General features: G+C 43.3%; 2 pseudogenes; one reads left to right on the top strand and one right to left on the bottom strand.

Annotated features, from left to right (window-relative positions):
- Positions 1-2,017: 2,017 nt before the first annotated feature.
- On the bottom strand, positions 2,018-10,902 carry LOC109556678 (intelectin-1-like; annotated as a pseudogene).
- Positions 10,903-18,757: 7,855 nt separating this feature from the next.
- Positions 18,758-20,301, top strand: LOC139180786 (STAM-binding protein pseudogene; annotated as a pseudogene).
- Positions 20,302-20,710: the final 409 nt, after the last annotated feature.

The raw sequence follows: 20,710 nt of genomic DNA, 5'->3' as shown, positions 1-20,710 counted from the left end.
TGAAATGTACAGAAGAGTTAGTAAGAATGTAAAAGAAGGATAAAAATTGATTCTGATATATTATTACTTTTTGTGAATTTAAATTCACCATCAATCACCAGTCCATAGAAAGATAATTCAAAATGTACCTTAGGCAAAAGAAAACACATGTGTTTACAAAGAGAATAGTGGGGATAAAAGCCCTGACCCCTGTCACCCTTTCCAGCCCAACTTCTCTAAGTGAATTGTTTATGCTTTATTGTTAAAAAAAAAAATAACAAAAAGAATGTAAAAATTAGCACAAATACAGGAAAGGATATAAGGCATAAATATACAGTTTAGTGAATTACAAAAAAAGCAAAGACTTATGAAACTACCATCCTGCTTAAGAAAAAAAAGGTTTCCAGAGCTCCAAAAATAGTACTTCCAGATAACAAACCCTTTCTAAGTCATACCTTGGAGCTGTTTTGCAGATACTGAAACTCCACCAGGTGGAAGAATTTAACTGTATGCCAACCACAAGCATATTGACCCCAGACCAGGTGGAACCAGAAGGTGGATGATGTTGATTCCCAGTAACTTCACCATCAACCAATTAGATGAAAGTCCACCCGCTGATCCTGCACCCTGCAACTCCCTTCCTCACCCTGTCTTTAAAAACTTTTCCCTGAAAGCCACTGGGGAACTCGGGCATTTTGTGGGCATTAGCTACCTAAACTCCTTGCTGAGCACGTGCAGTAAATGTTGTACTTTCCTTCACCCACCACAGCTCCATGTCAGCGGATTGGCTTCCCTGCACGTAGGCCAGCAGACTCAAGTTTGGTTTTATAACACCCTGACATGAGGAGAGAGAAAAAAGGCAAGAGGTGACAAAAAATGAGTAGAGAAAAAAAGAATAAAGGAGCAAAATGTGAAGTCAGGAATGTGCTAGTAAGGGACAAAGATTTACTAAGGAAGTGAAAGCAAAAGAAGATACTAGAAAAAAAGCAAATACAGGTGACTCTTGAACAATACAGATTTGATTTGTGTTGGTCAACTTAAATGCAGGTTTCCTTGACACAATACTACACCATCCATGACTCACTGAATCTGCAGCTGCTGACCACAAACTCAGAAACCGCAGATATGGAGGAACCATGGTACAGAGGGCCAAGTATGAGCTAACCAACTGTGCAGGGGGTTGGTGCCCACGGGTTGTTCAAGGGTTAACTATATATTAACAGTAGATGACCTAGTACCATACAAGCCAAGTTTAGGCAAGAACAACCACAGGGCTTTCACTTCACCCTCCAGCCAGGACAGCTGCTGTCCAAACCAAAAAAAGCCCCAAAAACTCAGCTGTGGCTGCAGTTGTCCCCTCAGAAGGATTCAAGGGGCAGACTTGTAGGACTCAGCCTTTCATACGGGGATCTGGCACTGTCTCCCAGTAGATTGGGTCAAAATTGAGTTGACTTGGAGGACTCCCAGCTACTTTTCAGTGAATGTCTTGGTATTGTGAGAACCCTCCCCAACACACAAACACTGCAACACATACTAGAATCATTGTAGGGACACTGTCCTGAGTGTCAAAGCTGGGGGAATAAAGGAAATGGATAGCTGTGACCTTAATCTCTCTTTTATTACTGAATCTAAGTAATCTATTATTCTTTAAGATGTTTATGTTGAGGACTTTACTTGATTAGCTAATAACAGTATGTTACAAAAAATTCATAAGAATCATTTTCCTCTGCCCATCAGCCTCATACTAGGGTCTCCAGAAATGGGCAAACTTGTGTTCAAGAACTTGGAGTTGTGACTTGAAGTTCCAAACTCAGAATGTTCAAAGAGGTATTCACCAGAATGAGAGGTATTGTTTCAAAACATCCCTTCAGGTCTTCAGGTCCCGGCCAATTTGTAAATAGAGTCAAAGAAATTCAAAACCACAAAATGCACAAAGTGATATAATTTATTCCCCTCCCCTCCTTGTTAACATTCTATTTTTCCATCTCTGAGGGTCTGGGCTTAGGAGCTGGCTTCTGTGTCTCACACCACATAGCTCTCAGCAGTAGAACAGGAGCACTGCTGCCTCAGTGATCTCCCGGCTGGAGCTGTAACCCCAGTGAGCTCCATATCCATTCCAGTCAAAGGAGGAGAAATCCCCACACTGCAAGGGACTGCTCTCTGGGAAGAATCCTCCCCCACCGACGCAGTGCTGGGGGGCAGGGAGTAGACACAGTGAGGGGTTGCCTGTGGACACACCAGTGAGCTCTTAATGGTCAAATCCCCTGTAATTTCGGTCCTTCTCCTACTTGGCCTTGACTCCTCCCCTGCACAGAACTAACTCTCCAGTGGACTCTGAAATCAAGTTCTCCTGAATTCCTTTTTACCTTCTTTCCCATTTATTCTCAGGCCCCTCAGCTCACCTCTTTTCCTTAATCATTCCCCCAATGCTATTCCTCACAGCTCTGTCCACTTCTCACTCTCCCAATGAGGTTCATCTTCTCCCCTGACTTTTGCTAACACCAGCATAATCATACATTGTCATGATGCTCCTAAATTTCAGAGGGCAGCCAGTTATTTTCTGCATTTGAAACCCCATATCCAACTGTCACATGGATGTCTCCACCCACATATCTTTAGATCTAAAACTCCACTTGAGCAAAACAAAATAATTATCTCTTGCTGTCCTTGAATCTATTCCTCTCTCATCACACATCTTAACTGATAGCATCCAGTCACCCAAAACAAAACCCTGAAGTCTGTTTGGTCTTCATCACTTGCCATCTCCCATATTCGTTTAATCATCAAGAACGGTTGATTCTACCATCTATCCACCCATCCTTACTCTTTCAGCTTTATCAACAACACCCTAGCTCAAGTCCTCGGTGTCTCACATCTGCACCTTTACACCTGCCTCATGGACTCATTGACTCTTATTTCCCTGCTCTTGAATCCATGTCTCCCCCTCCTTGCTAAACCAAAGTGATCAGGTCACTAATCTGGTCAAACTCCTCTGATGTGTCCCGTCACCTATAACATAAACTCTATGTCCTGAACATAATGCAAAAGCCCCTCCTTGCCCTACTTCCTGCAAGTATTTTCAGCTCTTGATTCTACACCATGTGCATACCATGATACAATTTACACAACAGCTCACTGCCCCCTCAACACACCATGGTATCAAATCCCAGTGATTTTGAACATGTTAGTCATTCATCCTCAAAGGACACTATTTGCCCCTTGTTGCCTGTTGAACTCTACACACATCTTTTGATATTCACCAAAAATGTCACCTTCCTGCAGAATCAACTATGTGTCATTAGTAGAGGTAGAAGCTCCTGTATTGTGTCCCCAGGGCCCTTTGTTTATGTTGCTATCTCAGGCGATACCACATGAGATTGCAATCGTGCGTTTACAAATCCTAACCACTTGAGTTCCTTAAGATGACTCTGTCAGCTTACAGTTCTAATACCCAGCACTTTGTAGGTACCCTCCCATGTATTTTTGAGTCAGTACATACAGGGGTAAATGCAAATGGGAACTTATGAACAGAATAAGGATTCACGGAATCCACAGTAGTGGGGGACACACCCAACACCACTCCCAGGACCGACACACACATGATCCTCCAGATCAGAATCTAGGGGCCATGTCGTGAGGGCACAGCTGCCTCTTTTTGACTGACACATGGACAAACTGATCATTGCAGCAGGAAGTGAAGATGTCCTTAACTTCAGGGTCGCATTTCTCAGCCTGACAAGTGTGGAAGGAAACATTGTGAGTGAGCATGCTCGTCCTTAGAGCTCTGACTCCCTTTTCCTCCTGCCCCTCCAGTCACAAAACGTCCCTCAGAGACACTCTCCAGCTGGCATACCTCTGCTGCTCACTTCTACAAGACGGAAGATACAACAAAAACATAAAGATTCTCGAAGTTAATAAGAATACTAGATAATATTTTTGTGATCTCAATATATGAAAATACTACTTAAACACAGCATAAAAGTACTAATAATACATGAGAATATAGATAAATTGTACTTTGATGAAGTAAATTATGTCTAATGGTTAAAGGTACAAACTATCACTTATAAATTCAGTTCCTGGGGATGTAATATACAGTATGCTTCCTATAGTCATAATATTATGGTGTACATTGAAAAATTATAAAAGGGTAGATGTTAAAAGTTTTCCTCAGAAGAAAAAAGAATTTGTAGCTATGTGTGGTAGTAGATGTTGACTAGACTTATTCTGATGATCATTTCACAATACATAAAAATATAAAATCATTATGGTACACACCTGAAACTAACATGATATTACATATTGATTACATTTCAAGTAGAAATAATAGTAACAATTTTAAAATTATGTCCACAAAATACCAGCAAAAGAAGAAAAATGCAAGCTACAGAGACATACACCAATATACCCCATAAGGGGTTGTGCACACAAGCACACACACACACACACACACACAAGCCATGATTCTTCCCAAAACTCACATGCTCAGTGTTACAGCCAGTAACTCTCATCCCAGTACACAGGGCATGGGCTGCTCTCTCATTGTTAAACACCCTGAACTGGATAAATCCTGCAACAAATTCTCCTGGAAAAGAAGAGGCAGAGAAAGGGTCAAGGATTCAAAGGATGAACTGAAAACAGCTTCCTTTTGACCAGCCCAAGGATTCCCTAAATCAACAGGTCAGGTTATAGCCTAGCACTCCAAGCTGCAGGGATGAAACCCAGTACATCCTGGCTCTGAACTTTGCTGGAAGAGACCTTCCCTCCATCTGGAGTAACAGGACCAAGGCTCGTGTTCACAAGAGTCACTTGTCTGCCTAAAGCTCATAGGTGAAATTAATAATCCACTGAGAGATCAGCAAGAAGACCTTCAGAGGTCCAGCAGGAATAAGCAATTATAAGAAGTGGCCATATGTTTCTGCTAGCACACTTCTCATCCAATTACCATGACGTTAACATAAAATGACTCATTTTCCCACCAAAAACTTAAGTCTGTGGCTTCTTTAAAATAATAGCTATCCATCATTTGTTGTTCAGTCACTAAATCACGTTGGACTCTTTGCAACCCAATAGGCTGCAGCACACCAAGCTTCCCTGTCCTTCGCCATCTCCCGGAGTTTGCTCAAACTCGTATCCATTGAGTAGATGGTGCCATCCAACCATCTCATCCTCTGTCATCCCCTTCTCTTCTTGCTCTCAATCCTTCCCCAGATCAGAGTTTTTTCCAATGAGTCAGCTCTTCCCATCAAATGACCAAATTGTTGGAACTTCAGCTTCAGCATCAGCCTTTCCAATGAACATTCAGGGCCAATTTCCTTTAGGATTCATTGGTTTGATCTCCTTGCTGCCCAAGGGACTTCCAAGAGTCTTCTCCAACACCACAGTGCAAAAGCATCAATTCTTTAGCACTCAGTCTTCTTTATGGTCCAACTCTCACAACCATACATGACTACTGGGAAAACTAGAGCTTTGCTTGTACAGATCTTTGTCTGAAAAGTGATGTCTCTGCTTTTTAATACACTGTCTAGGTTTGTCATAGTTTTCCTTCTTCCAAGGAGCAAGCGTCTTTTAATTTCATGGCTGCAGTCACTGTCTGCAGTGATACGGGAGCCCAAGAAAATAAAGTCTGTCACTCTTTCCATTTTTTCTTCTTCTATTTCCCATGAAGTAATAGGACAGAATGCCATAATCTTAGTTTTTTGAATGCTGAGCTTTAAGCCAGCTTTTTTACTCTCCTCTTTCACCTTCATCAAAAGGTTCTTTAGTTCCTCTTCACTTTATGCCATTAAAGTGCTATCATCGACATAACTGAGGTTGTTGATAATTCTCCAGGTAATCTTGATTTCAGCTTGTTGATTCATCCAGCTTGGCATTTCACATGATGCACCCTACATAAAAGTTAAATAAGCAGGGTGACAATATATAGCCTTGACCTACTCCTTTCCCAATTTTGAACCAGGCTGTTGTTCCATGTCTGGTTCTAACTGTCGCTTCTTGATCTACATACGGATTTCTCAGAAGACAGGTAAGGTGATTTGGTGTTCCCATCTTTGTAAATATTTTCCACGGGTTTCTGTGATCCACAAAAAGGCTTTAGCATAGTCGATGAAGCAGAAGTAGATGTTTTTCTGGAATTGCATTACTTTTTTTATGATGCAGTGGCTGTTGGCAGTTTGATCTCTGGTTCCTCTGCCTTTTCTAAATCTAGTTTGTATACCTGGAAGTTCTTGGTTCAAGTACTATTGAAGCCTAGCTTGAAGGATTTTGAGCATTACCTTGTTAGCGTGTGAAATGAGCACAATTGGGCAGTAACTTGAATATTTTTGGCATTGCCTTTCTTTGGGATTAGAATGAAAATTGACCATTTTCAGTCCCATGGCCAATGTTGAGATATTCAAATTTGCTGGCATATTGAGTGCAGCACTTTAACAGCATCATCTTTTAAGATTTCAAACAGCTCAGCTGGAATTCTAGCACCTCCACTAGCTTTCTATATAGTAATGCTTCCTAAGACCTACTTAACTTTGTACTCTATGATTTCTGCCTCCAGGTGAGTGATGACACCATCATGGTTTTCCAGATCACTTAGACCTTTTTAATATAGTTTTTCTATGTATTCTTGCCACCCCTTCTTAATCTCTTCTCTTTTTATTAGGTCCTTGTTGTTTCCATCCTTTATTGTGCCCATCTTTGCATGAAATGTTTCCTTGAAGAGACCTCTAATCTTTTCCATTCTATTGGTTTTTTCTATTTCTTTGCATTGTTCCCTTAAGAAGGCTTTCTTATCTCTTCTTACTATTCTTTGTTCCTCTGCATTCAGTTGGGTATATTGTTCCCTTTCTCCTTTGCCTTTCGCTTCTCTTTGTTTCTCAGCTATTTTCTAAACTCTATTTTCTAAACAAAAATATTCAAATTACTGCACAATTGTACTCATTTCACATGCTAGCAAGGTAATGCTTAACATCCTTCAAGCTAGGCTTCATCAGTACATGAACCGAGAACTTCCAGATGTACAAGCTGGATTTAGAAAAGGCCTCCTCAAACAACCATTTTGCCTTCTTGCATTTTTTTTTTCTTTGAGATGATTTTGGTCACCACCTTTGGTACAATGTTATGAGCATCTGTCCATAGTTCTTTAGGCACTCTGTCTACCAGATCTAATCCCTTGAATCTATTTGTAACTTCCACTGTATAATCATAAGGAATTTTATTTAAATCATTCCTGAATGTCTTGATGTTTTTTCCCTACTTTCTTCAATTTAAGCCTTAAGTTTACAATAAGGAGATCATGATCTGACCCACTGTCAGCTCTAGGTCTTCTTTTTGCTGACTGTATAGAGCTTCTCCATCTTTGGCTGCAGAGAACATAATCTGATTTTGGTATTGATAAGCTGGTGATACCCATGTGCAGAGTTGTGTTCTGTGTCATTGGAAGAGGGTGTTTGCTATGACCAGTGTGTTCTTTTGGCAAAACTCTGTTAGCTTTTTCCCTGCTTCATTCTGTACTCCAAGGCCAAACTTGCCTGTTACTCCAGTTATCTCTTGACTTCCTACTGTTGCATTCCAATGCCCATGATGAAAAGTACATCTTTTTTGGTGTTAGTTCTAGAAGGTCTTGTAGGTCTTCATGGAACTGGTCAACTTCAGCTTCTCTATTCTATTCATCATTACAAAAACAAATTTTTCACACCACTTTGCTATTTGTTTTTGCCTCTGAACTTTAACTTACCTCTTTCCTTAACTATTATAAGAGTCATAAAGGGTATTGGTTAAGAAGACTGAGCTTGTATCCTCTGCAATGGAGAAGAGTAATACTAACTTCATTCTTTTCTCATGATGATAAAATAACACAAAATCATGTTAAGTTCCTATATTACACCATGGTACACTGTATGTGTTCAATACATGCTAGCAATCATTAACTGTTGCTAGTTACACTTACCCTAAGAGAGCAGGGAAGAGCTGATGACTGGGCTTGGGAAAGAAGTACTCACGCTGACCATCTGGTGAGTAATAAGATGCAGTTTTCTCAGCATCACCAAAGTCATAGTCAACAGAATGGCTGGGCCATTGTCAGTCCAGCACTTCTCTGCTCCGTATTTCACTGGGTATTTCTACAGAGACCAAAATACAGATTGTGTGAGGACAAGCAGGAGATGTAATGCCCTCAGGTGTCATTTTCAGATCAGCCTTAAAATACTAATTCCTCCCCACCCGCCCACCATGATAACTGTGTCCAACAACCTCAAGTCCCTCTCTCTTCCGCCATATGCTTCTTCCCTTGCTTGGCTCAGAACTCCCAAGAGAGATAGACCGTGAGTTCACTTGACCCAGAGCTGGAATAAAGAGCCAAGAACAAGCACCTGCTAGGGATATGGGACCCAGACCAGATTTATTCTCACCAAAAACTCCTGGCTCTCAGCTCACCAAAAGAAGTGCCCCCACCCCCAGCCAGCAGCACCATGTACCTGGTAGAATCCAAACAGATTGTACCCCAGTCTCCAGAGGAAGCCAGTCTTAGTGTGGTACCTCAGCAGGGAGCTGTTCCTCCAGTGCTGCAGGGGGGACTTGTTGGGCACATGCCAGATGCCCAGGTCCTGGGCCTGGATGTCGTAGTAACCAGGGTTCTGCAGAGGGACACACACTCAGTGTGACCAGCCCAGGAGGTGCCACCAGCCAAAGACCCACACACAGCCCTCACTTGAGCTGAGAGCTCAGGTCTCCAGGAGGCCAGGTGCTCAGCATGCTCAGACCCCCACCCTTCCAGAAGATGATGAGGCCCCACCACCCAAACAGCCTTGGTGGGAAGAAGCTGTGATTCAAGACATGGACTTCTGTCTTTTTCCTTCTCCAGCCTCACCTCCACATCCCCATCTCCCACCCTCCCTTCCACATGCTCTGCTCCAGCCACACCCCGCTACCACCCTTTCCCACCTGGAAATTCAGTGCCACCCACCTTGTAGTCATCGCTGGTAGCGGCCTCTGCAGACCCAAATGTGTTGTAACTGGCCCAGTTGCCGTCACCCTCTGGGTAGTCAGCCCTGTTGCTCTGCTGACTGGACCAGCAATCGCCCACCGTGCATTTCCTGAGCATGCGGTTCTCATGGACACTGGCCACCAGGGTCCAGCCGCCACCCCCAGAGGTCATGTCACAGAAGGTCTGGTAGATGACACCATTCTCAGTGCAGAGGTGATACAGGCCATCTGCAAAGGGAACGAGCCCAGAGACCCCCTTTCTGAGACCACAGGGTCCATCTTAGGCCTCACAATCAGAAAGGCTCTGGGAAGTCAGAAATGTATCCTGAAGGCTCTCACACATACCTGCTTATTAGAGGACAATTCTCTATGGGTCATCTAAGAGCAGAAACACTGACTGCCTTTGTTCAAAGGCACCTTTTCAAAGATTTTGTAGAGCAAATATCCAAGAAGACAGAGATGGTATCTCCCTCTGGATAGAGCCTCCTTCTGACCACTCAAGGCCTGATAATAGTGCCCAACCACATCTCAAGTCTACATCAGGATGTGGCCTCTGCAACTCAGAGCAAAGGAGAGGCATGGTCACTGCCAATTTTATGAGATTCAGATTCCTTAAGCGTAGAGTTCCTTTCCTAGACCTAGCCCTAAAGGAGAATAAACTCTCTGATATGAATTTTGTAGTTTCTTTACCAACCCTATCTGTCAACCTCCTTGGAAAACCCACTACATGTACAGATGTCTCCCGTAACATGATCCAAACCCTCAAAATTCCCATTGGAAATCTCCTTGGCTGGACGCTGGAGTCAGATCAGACAGGAGTGGTGAGCACAGCCCTCCTGATCTCCATAACTGGGATCTGCTTAGCTAAAAAGTAACTGAAAGGAGAGGGTACTGGGTTGGTTTATTACTCACCATCTGCCTCACTACAACTTTCTTTGATTTCCTTGCAGCTTCTGGGAAGGAAAGACAGGTAAGGAGCACATTTTTCATCCTCCCAGAACTTCTCAACAGAAGGGATCATTGCTAGAGGATGGGAGAATAATTCTCATTAATATTCAGATGCTACTCACACGCTACTCACACTAGCTTTCCAGGCCATCAACTCTCAGCCCCTTCTTACTTTACCATTTTATCACTGGACTGTGAGGCCCCAGAGGTCAGGATTCTCACAGCTAAGAATACCTGACCACAATCTACTACAGGCTTAACACTTGCATTCTTTTGCTCAACTGTTTAAAAATGAAAACTATCATAGTGCCTGCTACAAGGAAGGGAATTGGGAGGATGAAGACTAGACTAAGTTGTTCCCTGGACACAGCCCTGAATACCATCTCCTTCTGGAAACCCCAAGGCCAAGGCCATAGGAGCAGGAGCCACTAGAAGGAACCACAATCTTCACCACCATGGCTCCCCTTAGCCCCCTCAGCCAAATGCAGAGGCACAGATGGAGCCCCAGGACAGGCCTTAGCTTCAGACCAAACATCCAGAGAGACCAGCAATCAACACTCAGGCCACAGCTCAATTTGGCTGCAAAGTGTGGCTTCTCTGCATCTCCACGACTCCCGCTCTGGGCCAGGACCTCAGCATCCAGCCCAGCTCTATTCCCTCTGCTCCACTGTGCACCTGGGTGAGCTGATGAAACGGCTGCTCCTGAGTGACCTACCTGCACCCCGCCCTCTGGCGGCCAGAGAGGAACAGCAGGAGGCAGAATCTGGCCCCTGGCCCCTAAGAAGAAAATGATGCACAACATCATTGGCCGATCCATCATTTTTCATCTCCCCATCCTTGCTGCCTGAACTTTATGAGTAAGGAAACCTCAAATGGGAAGTTATGGCCTCCTGGGCATTCTCAAACCTACTGGAATAACCCTTAAATCCTTAAGGGACCACAGGCTCCTTTCTCTGAAACTCCCCATTCCTGAGACCAAGACCAGACCTGAGCTGGCATTGTGGCGCCCCATACACTCGGATCTTATCTCAGAGTCAGCACAGAAAGCTTCCCCACAGCACGGAGAGCTTCCTCCTTCCTTCCTCACAGATCCCAGAAACCGCGAGTTCCCTGCCAGGTGGAATCTCAGAGCTAGTGCCTCTGCAGAGAGTCCTGACATGAGTGAAGTGCTGAGCCTGTGGAGAGAATAAAGCATGTGGGCCCAGCCCACTTTGGGCTGCAAGCCCCGCCCTCAAGCTTTCTACCCTTGAAGGTTCCTGAGGCTCGGCCCGGCAATGAGAAGGATTGTGTAACTGGAGGGGCAGGATGCAGCACTCTTGGGCACACAGGTGACACTCACCATGAGGAGGGCGAGCCCTGCGGGGTCAGAGCACACACAGTGCTCCCTTCCGTAACAGACTCGGGATGCACGGGACCTCACGGTTCTCCCCTGCAGCCTGTCCTGCTCCCACATCAGTCAGATGCCTGAGGACCTCACACACCTCCCTCAGGTCGTCATCCTTCCAGTCTCTCCCGAAACTTCTCCATGAAGCCTGCCCTGACACCCCCACCCCAGGCAAAGCTGATGGATACTCCCCTGGCCTAATAGGGACTTTGTCACTCTAATTATGACATGTGCCACACTGTCATGTCATTCTGTTGTAATTTTGACGCTAAAATAATTGAAAATTTACAGAATATTGCAAAAATAGTGCAAAGGCACAGATAGCTTCTACCTAGATTCAGCTATAGTTTGTGTTTTACCCAATTTGCCTTAGCACGTGTGCCTTCTCTCTATGCGCATACACAAACTCACACAGGCTGCTTCTGTAAAAACAAATTGAGAGTAAGTTACATATATGAAGACCCTTTCTCTAGATAAATATGTGTTTTCCTAGTAGGGATTTCTCACATATAACCACAGTGAAATTATCAATTATGTATCGTTAACTCTTTTTATGTAACAGGTGTTTTTCTAGGGTCCACTAACCTGGGAGTTCTACTCAGCTCAGCTGGCATTCATCAGACTAAAATTTCTCTGGCTTTCATTTCTTCCCATTATTAGGAGATTTCTGTCCACACTGAAGCCCATAATCCCTAGGGGATGTTTTACACTGGCTGACAACTGAATTTCCCCATTCCACACCCAAGCCAGCCCAATTCCTTGAAAGAATCAATGTCAAGGATTCAGAGCACTGACAACTGACCCTGTGACACCTCATTTCCATCACCTCTGCTGCTGGGGCTGCTCTCGGGGTCAGATGCTGATGTTCAGGGAACCGCTTCCTCTCACTCCTGGGCCTCCAGCCCCACATCTCTTTGATGTCCAAGGTGCAGGAGCCATCATGCTTGTTCAGTGCAGAGGAAGGCAAATGCCTTACACCTGTACAAAACCCTATCTATCCAAGGCCTGGAATGTTATTAATAACTTACACTTACCTGTGCACTCTACTACATCACAACCATCTGAATTTGTTTTCAGAGAGGACAGAGTTGGAGGGAGAGATGGAGAGAGGACTGACCTGTCTCCCATACATCTCTGCTGTTTGCTACAGCCATAAGGAAATGACCACTAATACCACTTAAGCAGGCAATTTCTCAGGTAGTCATATGGGTGTTCACTGTGATTAACTCCCTTCTTTTTGGAGGCACAGGAAAGACCGCACCTCTCCTCTGTGAAGTTAAGTGGGCCATGGGATTTGTCCTAGCCAAGAAATGTGAGCAGAAAGGGTCAGTTTCAGGCTGAAGCCTTTACCAGGCAGGGCACAAGTCCACACCATCCTTTTTCCAGCCTCAGGAAATGACCCCATAAAATACGGGGCCCTGGCTTGGTGGTATGTTTATGTCTGGTGAGGAAACTAATCTTCGAGGTTGGAAGGATGGTGTTCTGTGCTCTGTTTTAGGGGAAATGCTGAATGTGCTGCCTGTGGTGTCTCAGGAGGCGTGTGATGTACAGACTGCACCGGGGCGTTGAAGGAAGCCCTCAGGGAAACAACGTCAGCGCTGCGTGTCAGCTGTCTTGGTTCTGTATCACAGAGGGGAGGGTCTGGGAGAAAAACTGCTCTGTTTTGCAAGCAGAAGTGAAAGGAATAACAAATTCTGGGTCTTCAATAGGCAAATGCTGTGGAAATTTTTCTTCATACATCATCTTCAGTCAAGGCGCACACACACACACATCCAAGCATGATGTATTTTGGGAGGGATATATATTGTTCCTACATGATATATCAAACTTCTACAATTTGACTAGCAAAATTTGGGAAAATAAAGCAATACATTTGGATGAGTCATCTTCCAGATGTTCAATCTTTGGGCATCAACACACGGCATTATCCTCTGCTGAATACTGTTTCTAACATGGGAGTATTTAGAACAAGTGGCCAAATGTATATTCAGGGATCTCTACCAAAAGGGTTCATGACTACTGGATGAGATCTTCAGCAGCCCATTAAGCTCAGCCTGGGGAGGAGGGGTTCTGACTGCAGTACAGGTTGGGCATGTGCTGACGTTCTGAAATAAAGTGTGCTTAATAACCAAAATGCTAATATTTGGGGTAAAATAACCTGTATTCGTGTCTTTAAAAAATGTGAAATCTGAATTTATAATCAGTATATATCTCGAGGAACACTTTGCATTAAAATTTCAAAGTGAATAAAACTACATTCCTTTTTTAAAAAGTCACCATATCTGTTCCTCATTTAAAAGCCCATCCTGATTTTATCCCAGTAAGTACACTAGCATTTCAATTTACAGAATATCACAGTGTACTGGAATACTGAAAGTTTGTATATAAAGAAGGCTGAGAGCTAAAGAATTAATGCTTTCAAATTGTGGTTCTAGAGAAGACTCTTGAGAGTCCCTTGGACTGCAAGGAGATCAAACCAGTCAATCCTAAAGAATATCAACCCGGAATATTCATTGGGAGGACTGATGCTGAAGCTGAAGCTCCAATATTTTGGCCACCTGATGAGAACAGTCAACACATTGGAAAAGACCCTGCTGCTGGGAAAGATTGAGGGCAGAAGGAGAAGAGGGCAGCAGAGGATGAGATGGTTGGATAGCATCTCCAACCCAATGGACATGAGTTTGAGCAAATTCCAGGAGATAGTGAGGGACAGGGAAGCTTGGCTTGCAGTAGTCCATGGGGTCGCAGAGTCAGACACGACTTAGCAACTGAAAAACAACAACAATGGTGTACTGAAAACTTGCTTCCTAGTCACAACATCCTGGTTGCAGACTCAGGTTTTAGAGCTGCCTATAGTCTACTATTGGAGTTGTTAAATAGTCTTACTTCCAGACATCAGAGGATGTCTTTTCTTAGGTAATTAATCTGGATATATTGAGTAATTCATCCTTGACATTCTCAAAATAGAAAATATTAGGTTATCAGACAAGGGAAACTATCAACTTTTACTGAGAAATCCTGTAAGAGAAAAATAATATTTGAATGCAATGTTATCAATTGTATAATAAAGACTTGCCTCAAAATTATGAAAATACATTGGAGGAAGTGGTTGATTCTGTCACTGGGAAAGTGAGGTAAATCTTTTTTCCGAAAAAAATCATTGACTCCAGTGTATCAGTTCAGTTCAGTTCAGTTCAATCGCTCAGTCGTGTCCGACTCTTTGCGACCCCATGAATCGCAGCACGCCAGGCCTCCCTGTCCATCACCAACTCCTGGAGTTCACTCAGACTCACGTCCATCGAGTCAGTGATACCATCCAGCCATCTCATCCTCTGTCGTCCCTTTCTCCTCCTGCCCCCAATCCCTCCCAGCATCAGAGTCTTTTCCAATGAGTCAACTCTTCACATGAGGTGGCCAAAGTATTGGAGTTTCAGCTTTAGCATCATTCCTTCCAAAGAAATCCCAGGGCTGATCTCCTTTAGAATGGACTGGTTGCATCTCCTTGCAGTCCAAGGGACTCTCAAGAGTCTTCTCCAACACCACAGTTCAAAAGCATCAGTTCTTCAGTGCTCAGCTTTCTTCACAGTCCAACTCTCACATCCATACATGGCCACTGGAAAAACCATAGCCTTGACTAGACGGACCTTTGTTGGCAAAGTAATGTCTCTGCTTTTCAATATGCTATCTAGGTTGGTCATAACTTTTCTTCCAAGGAGTAAGCGTCTTTTAATTTCATGGCTGCAGTCACCATCTGCAGTGATTTTGGAGCCCAACAAAATAAAGTCTGACACTGTTTCCACTGTTTCCTCATCTATTTCCCATGAAGTGATGGGACCAGATGCCATGATCTTCGTTTTCTGAATGTTGAGTTTTAAGGCAACTTTTTCACTCTCCACTTTCACCTTCATCAAGAGGCTTTTGAGTTCCTCTTCACTTTCTGCCATAAGGGTGTCATCTGCATATCTGAGGTTATTGATATTTCTCCCGGCAATCTTGATTCCAGCTTGTGCTTCTTCCAGCCCAGCGTTTCCCCTGATGTACTCTGCATAGAAATTAAATAAGCGGGGTGACAATATACAGCCTTGACGTACTCCTTTTCTTATTTGGAACCAGTCTGTTGCTCCATGTCCAGTTCTAACTGTTGCTTCCTGACCTGCATACAGGTTTCTCAAGAGGCAGATCAGGTGGTCTGGTATTCTCATCTCTTTCAGAATTTTCCAGTTTATTGTGATCCACACAGTCAAAGGCTTTGGCATAGTCAATAAAGCAGAAATAGATGTTTTTCTGGAACTCTCTTGCTTTTTCCATGATCCAGTGGATGTTGGCAATTTGATCTCTGGTTCCTCTGCCTTTTCTAAAACCAGCTTGAACATATGGAAGTTCACGGTTCACATATTGCTGAAGCCTGGCTTAGAGAATTTTGAGCATTACTTTACTAGCGTGTGAGATGAATAATATGAATAATATCAAATATTTAGATTATGAGTGGGAGGAGGTTGTACTGAATCAAATATTCACAGAGTGTCATCTAAAGATTGTGGCAGGTAATGATACTTCCAGTGGTTGGCATACATAATACAAAATTCTTTTCCCAGGAACTAGATATATTCATGCTAAAGAACTATATTTATTCTGTGGTTAAGGCCTTTCTATTTTGTTATTGTTAAAATATATCTTTCCACTTTGCTATACACCTGAAACTAACACAGTATTGTAAATCAACTATACACCAATAAAAAAAAATTTTTTTTAATGTCTTTCATGCAAAATTCTATGGATAACAGATGTTCGATTTCAGCTTCTTAGTCTTTAACTGGGAATTTTTTAAATTTGGTAACTTTACATTGTTTCCCATGGAAGTAAATGACTTTTATGTAAGTGGTAAGTTTATGACTCTGTGCTGAGCCTAATCTAGCCCTGAGAAAACCAAAGTCCTTATCTCTATTGGACAAAGTATTTGGGCAGAGGCACCACTAAGCTTTCCTCCTAAAGGACACAGAAGCAATCCTAGAGAATTTACAAAACAAGAAAAGATCCCAACTTGGCAAGGAACTCTTCATTCCAAGAAGCTCATAGAAGGAGAGAAAGATAAGGGAAAGCTCCTTCACCCTTTAGAAGGAGAATGCAGGGGCTGTTCTATTTTGGCAACTAAGTCTCCCACTCGTTTCCCTTTGGGGTTACAGGCTTATTGTAGAACCATCTCTTCTTTCAATTATGTCCATCCTTGCTTTATATATTTTAATGGTCTGTTGTTAGTTGCACAAATGTTTGCAAATGCTGGATCTTTCTTATTATTTTGAACAATTGTTAATATATAGTGTCCTTTGTCTCTTGCAAATTTCCATTCTTTTTGTTGATATTAGTATACCGCCCTGCTTTCTTTTTATTGTCATTTTCATAGGTTACCTTTTTCCCCTCTCCTCATTTTTATTCACTTTCAACCTATTTACATCTTCAGATCTAAAGTGAGATGCTTGGAGACAGTATAGGCCTCATTGTAAAAAAGGGCAATGCCAAAGAATGTTCAATCTATCATACAATTGTGCTTATTTCACATGCTAGCAAAGTTATGCTATAAATGCTTCAAGCTAGGATTCCTTGGACAGAGGAGCCTGGTAGGCTGCAGTCCATGGGGTCGCTAAGAATCAGGCATGACTGAGCGACCTCACTTTCACTTTTCACTTTCATGCATTGGAGAAGGAAATGGCAACCCACTCCAATGTTCTTGCCTGGAGAATCCCAGGGATGGAGGAGCCTGGTGGGCTGCCATCTATGGGGTTGCAAAGAGTTGGACACGACTGAAGCGACTTAGCAGCAGCAGCAGCAGCAGCAGGATTCAGCAGTACGTGAACCAAGAACTTCCAGGTATACAACCTGGGTTTAGAAAAGGGAAAGGAGCCAGAGATCAAATTGCGAACACCTGGTGGATCATAGAAAAAGCAAGAGAGTTCCAGAAAAGCATCGATTTCCGCTTCATTGACTATTCAAAAACCTTTGAATGTGTGTATCACAGCAAACTGTGGAAAATTCTTAAAGAGATGTGAATACCAGACCATCTTACCTGACTCCTGAGAAACCTGCATGCAGATCAAGAAGCAACAGTTAGAACTAGACATGGAAAAACTGACTGGTTGAAAATTAGGAAAGGTGTAGGACAAGACTGTATATCATCACTCTGCTTCTTTAACTTCAATCAGAGTATATCATTGTAAATGCCAGACAGGATGAAATATAAGCTGGAATCGAAATTAGAAGAGAAATATCAACAACCTCAGATATGCAGATGATATCACTCTAATGGCAAAAAGTGAAGAAGAACTAAAGAGCCTCTTGATGAGGATGAAGGAGGAGAGTTAAAAAGCTGGCTTAAAACTCAGCATTCAAAAAATTAAGATCATGGCATCCTGTCCCATTACTTCATGGGAATTAGAAGATGAAGAAGTGGAAACAGTGAGAGAATGTATTTTCTTGGGCTCCAAAATCACTGCAGTGGTGACTGCAGGTGTGAAATTAAAAGACACTTGCTCCTTGGAAGGAAAGCTAGGAAAAACCTTGACATCTTATTTAAAAGCAGAGATGTCACTTTGCCAACAAGAGCTGTTGTTGTTCAATTGCTCAGTCCTGTCTGACTCTTTGCAATCCCATGGACTGCAGCAAGCCAGACTTCCCTGTCCTTCACCATCTCCCAGGGTTTGCTCAAACTCAGGTCCATTAAATATGTGATGCCACCCAACCACCTCATCTTCTGTTGTCCTCTGTCACCAACAAGTGTGCATACTGTCAAAGCTATGGTTTTTCCAGGAGCCATATATGGAATAAGAGGTGGACCATAAAGAGGCTGAGCACAGAAGTACTGATACTTTTGAACTACAGTGCTGGAGAAGACTCTTGAGAGTTCCTTGGACTGCAAGATCAAACCAGTCCGTCCTAAAGGAAATCAACCCTGAATATTCATTGGAAGGACTGATGCTGAAACTCCAATACTTTGGGCACCTGTTGCAAAGAGCTGACTCACTGGAAAAGACCCTGATTCTGGGAAAGACTGAAGGTAATAGGAGAAGAGGGTAGCAGAGGATGAGATGGTTGGATGGCATCACTGACTCAGTGCACATGAGTTTGAGCAAACTTCGGGAGATCAAGAAGACAGGGAAGCTTGGCGTGCTGCAGTCCATCCAGTGACAAAGAGTCAGACATGACAGTGACAGAACAACAACAACAAATATTTGGACTAAATACATTTAGTTCCAGAGCTTGGACTTTAAAACATTCAGATGGAGTAGTAAAGAACCTGCCTGCCAATGCAAGAGACATAATGCAGGTTTGATCCCTAAGTCAGGAAGATTCACTGAAGGAGGGCATGGCCACCCACTCCAGTATTCTTGCCTGGAGAATCCCAACGACACAGGAGCCTGGCAGGCTCCAGTCCATAGGGTCGCAGAGTTGGACAGGACTGAAACGACTTAGCAGGACTTCTTGGTCCTCATGTCTGACCATGGAGATGTGAGCCTCCCACCCAAAGACCGGGTGAGGGCCCTGTCCCACAGGGGCAGCGCCGTGGAGATAAATGAAGACATTCCACCCCGCCGGTACTTCCGCTCCGGAGTGGAGATTATCCGGATGGCGTCTGTTTACTGTGAGGAAGGCAACATCGAATATGCCTTCATCCTCTACAACAAGTATATCACGCTCTTTATTGAGAAACTACCAAAGCATCGAGATTACAAATCAGCTGTCATTCCTGAAAAGAAAGACACAGTAAAGAAATTAAAGGAGATTGCATTTCCCAAAGCAGAAGAACTGAAGGCAGAACTGTTAAAACGATATACCAAAGAATATTTAGAATATAATGAAGAAAAAAAGAAGGAAGTGGAAGAATTTGCCCAAAATGTAGCCATGCAGGAAGAGCTGGAAAAGGAAAGACAGAGGGTGGCCCAGCAGAAGCAGCAGCAGTTGGAGCAGGAGCAGTTCCATGCCTTCAAGGAGATGATCCGGAACCAGGAGCTAGAAAAGGAACGACTGAAGATTGTGCAGGAGTTTGGGAAGGTGGACCCTGGCCTGGGGGGCTCACTGGTGCCTGACCTGGAGACGCCCTCCCTAGATGTGTTCCCCACGGTGCCTGCTATACCCACACAGCCTTCAGACTGTAATGCAGCTGTAAGGCTTGCCAAGCCACCGGTGGTGGACAGATCCTTGAAACCTGGAGCACTGAACAACTTGGAAGCTCCTACAATCGATGGATTGCGCCACATGGTGGTGCCCGGGAAGCTCTGCCCACAGTTTCTCCAGTTGGCCGGTGCCAACACTACCCGGGGAGTGGAGACATGTGGAATTCTCTGTGGAAAACTGATGAGGAACGAATTTACCATTACCCATGTTCTCATCCCCAAGCAGAGTGCTGGGTCTGATTATTGCAACACCGAGAATGAAGAAGAGCTTTTCCTCATACAGGATCAGCAGGGTCTCATCACACTGGGCTGGATTCATACTCATCCCATGCAGACAGCCTTCCTCTCCAGTGTTGACCTACACACTCACTGCTCATACCAGATGATGTTGCCAGAGTCGATAGCCATTGTTTGTTCCCCCAAATTCCAGGAAACTGGATTCTTTAGACTCACTGACCATGGCCTAGAGGAGATTTCTTCCTGTCGCCAGAAAGGATTTCATCCCCACAGCAAGGACCCACCCCTCTTCTGTAGCTGCAGCCACGTGACTGTTGTGGACAGAGCTGTGACCGTCACAGACCTTCGATGAGAGTTTGACTCAGACGCCTCCCAAGAATTGTAAAACCATATCAGTGTACTGTAGCCCCTTAATTTAAACTTTCCAGAAAGCTCTGGAAGCTTTTTAAAACAATAGGAAGTATCACCCAGGGGAGAACTGATTTTCTATTTCTGGTTTGAAAAGAAATAATCAAGTATGTTTTTTAGGCACATCTGGAAAATAGCATGGTCATGCTAAAGCAACTTTTCAGTGTGCCTGTAACTAAAAAATTAAGTTGAAAAACTGTGTAATGAAGACTCACATGTGCTTTGTTCAAGATTCACCAATTGTTAACATTTTTTCCCTGTCATGTATCTTTCTAATTTCTTTGCCAACTTGTTTATTGTTTACCTTTGGACTAATGAAGAGCATCTATGCAGAAGTTTGGAAGCCATTTAAAAAATCTTTGGGTTTTTCTGTGGTTTATGGCAAGATTAATGAAGCTTATTATAAGGCTGAAGGTCAGCTTGCTATGTCTGACCAGATGGTGAGGCTCAATAACCCTAAAGAATGATTTTGTCAGAAATTATTGTTATTTAACAAATATTTCAGGATATTTTTTCTTCTACAATAAAATAACAATTAACTTATAAAAAAAAAAAAAAAACATTCAGATGACAGGTATGGGGCACAATAAAAACAAGGACAAGTGAAAACTTT

This window comes from Bos indicus, chromosome 3 (genome assembly GCF_029378745.1).
Source record: "Bos indicus isolate NIAB-ARS_2022 breed Sahiwal x Tharparkar chromosome 3, NIAB-ARS_B.indTharparkar_mat_pri_1.0, whole genome shotgun sequence".
NCBI classification, from domain to species: domain Eukaryota; kingdom Metazoa; phylum Chordata; class Mammalia; order Artiodactyla; family Bovidae; genus Bos; species Bos indicus.
This window is presented reverse-complemented; position numbering and strand designations above follow the sequence as displayed.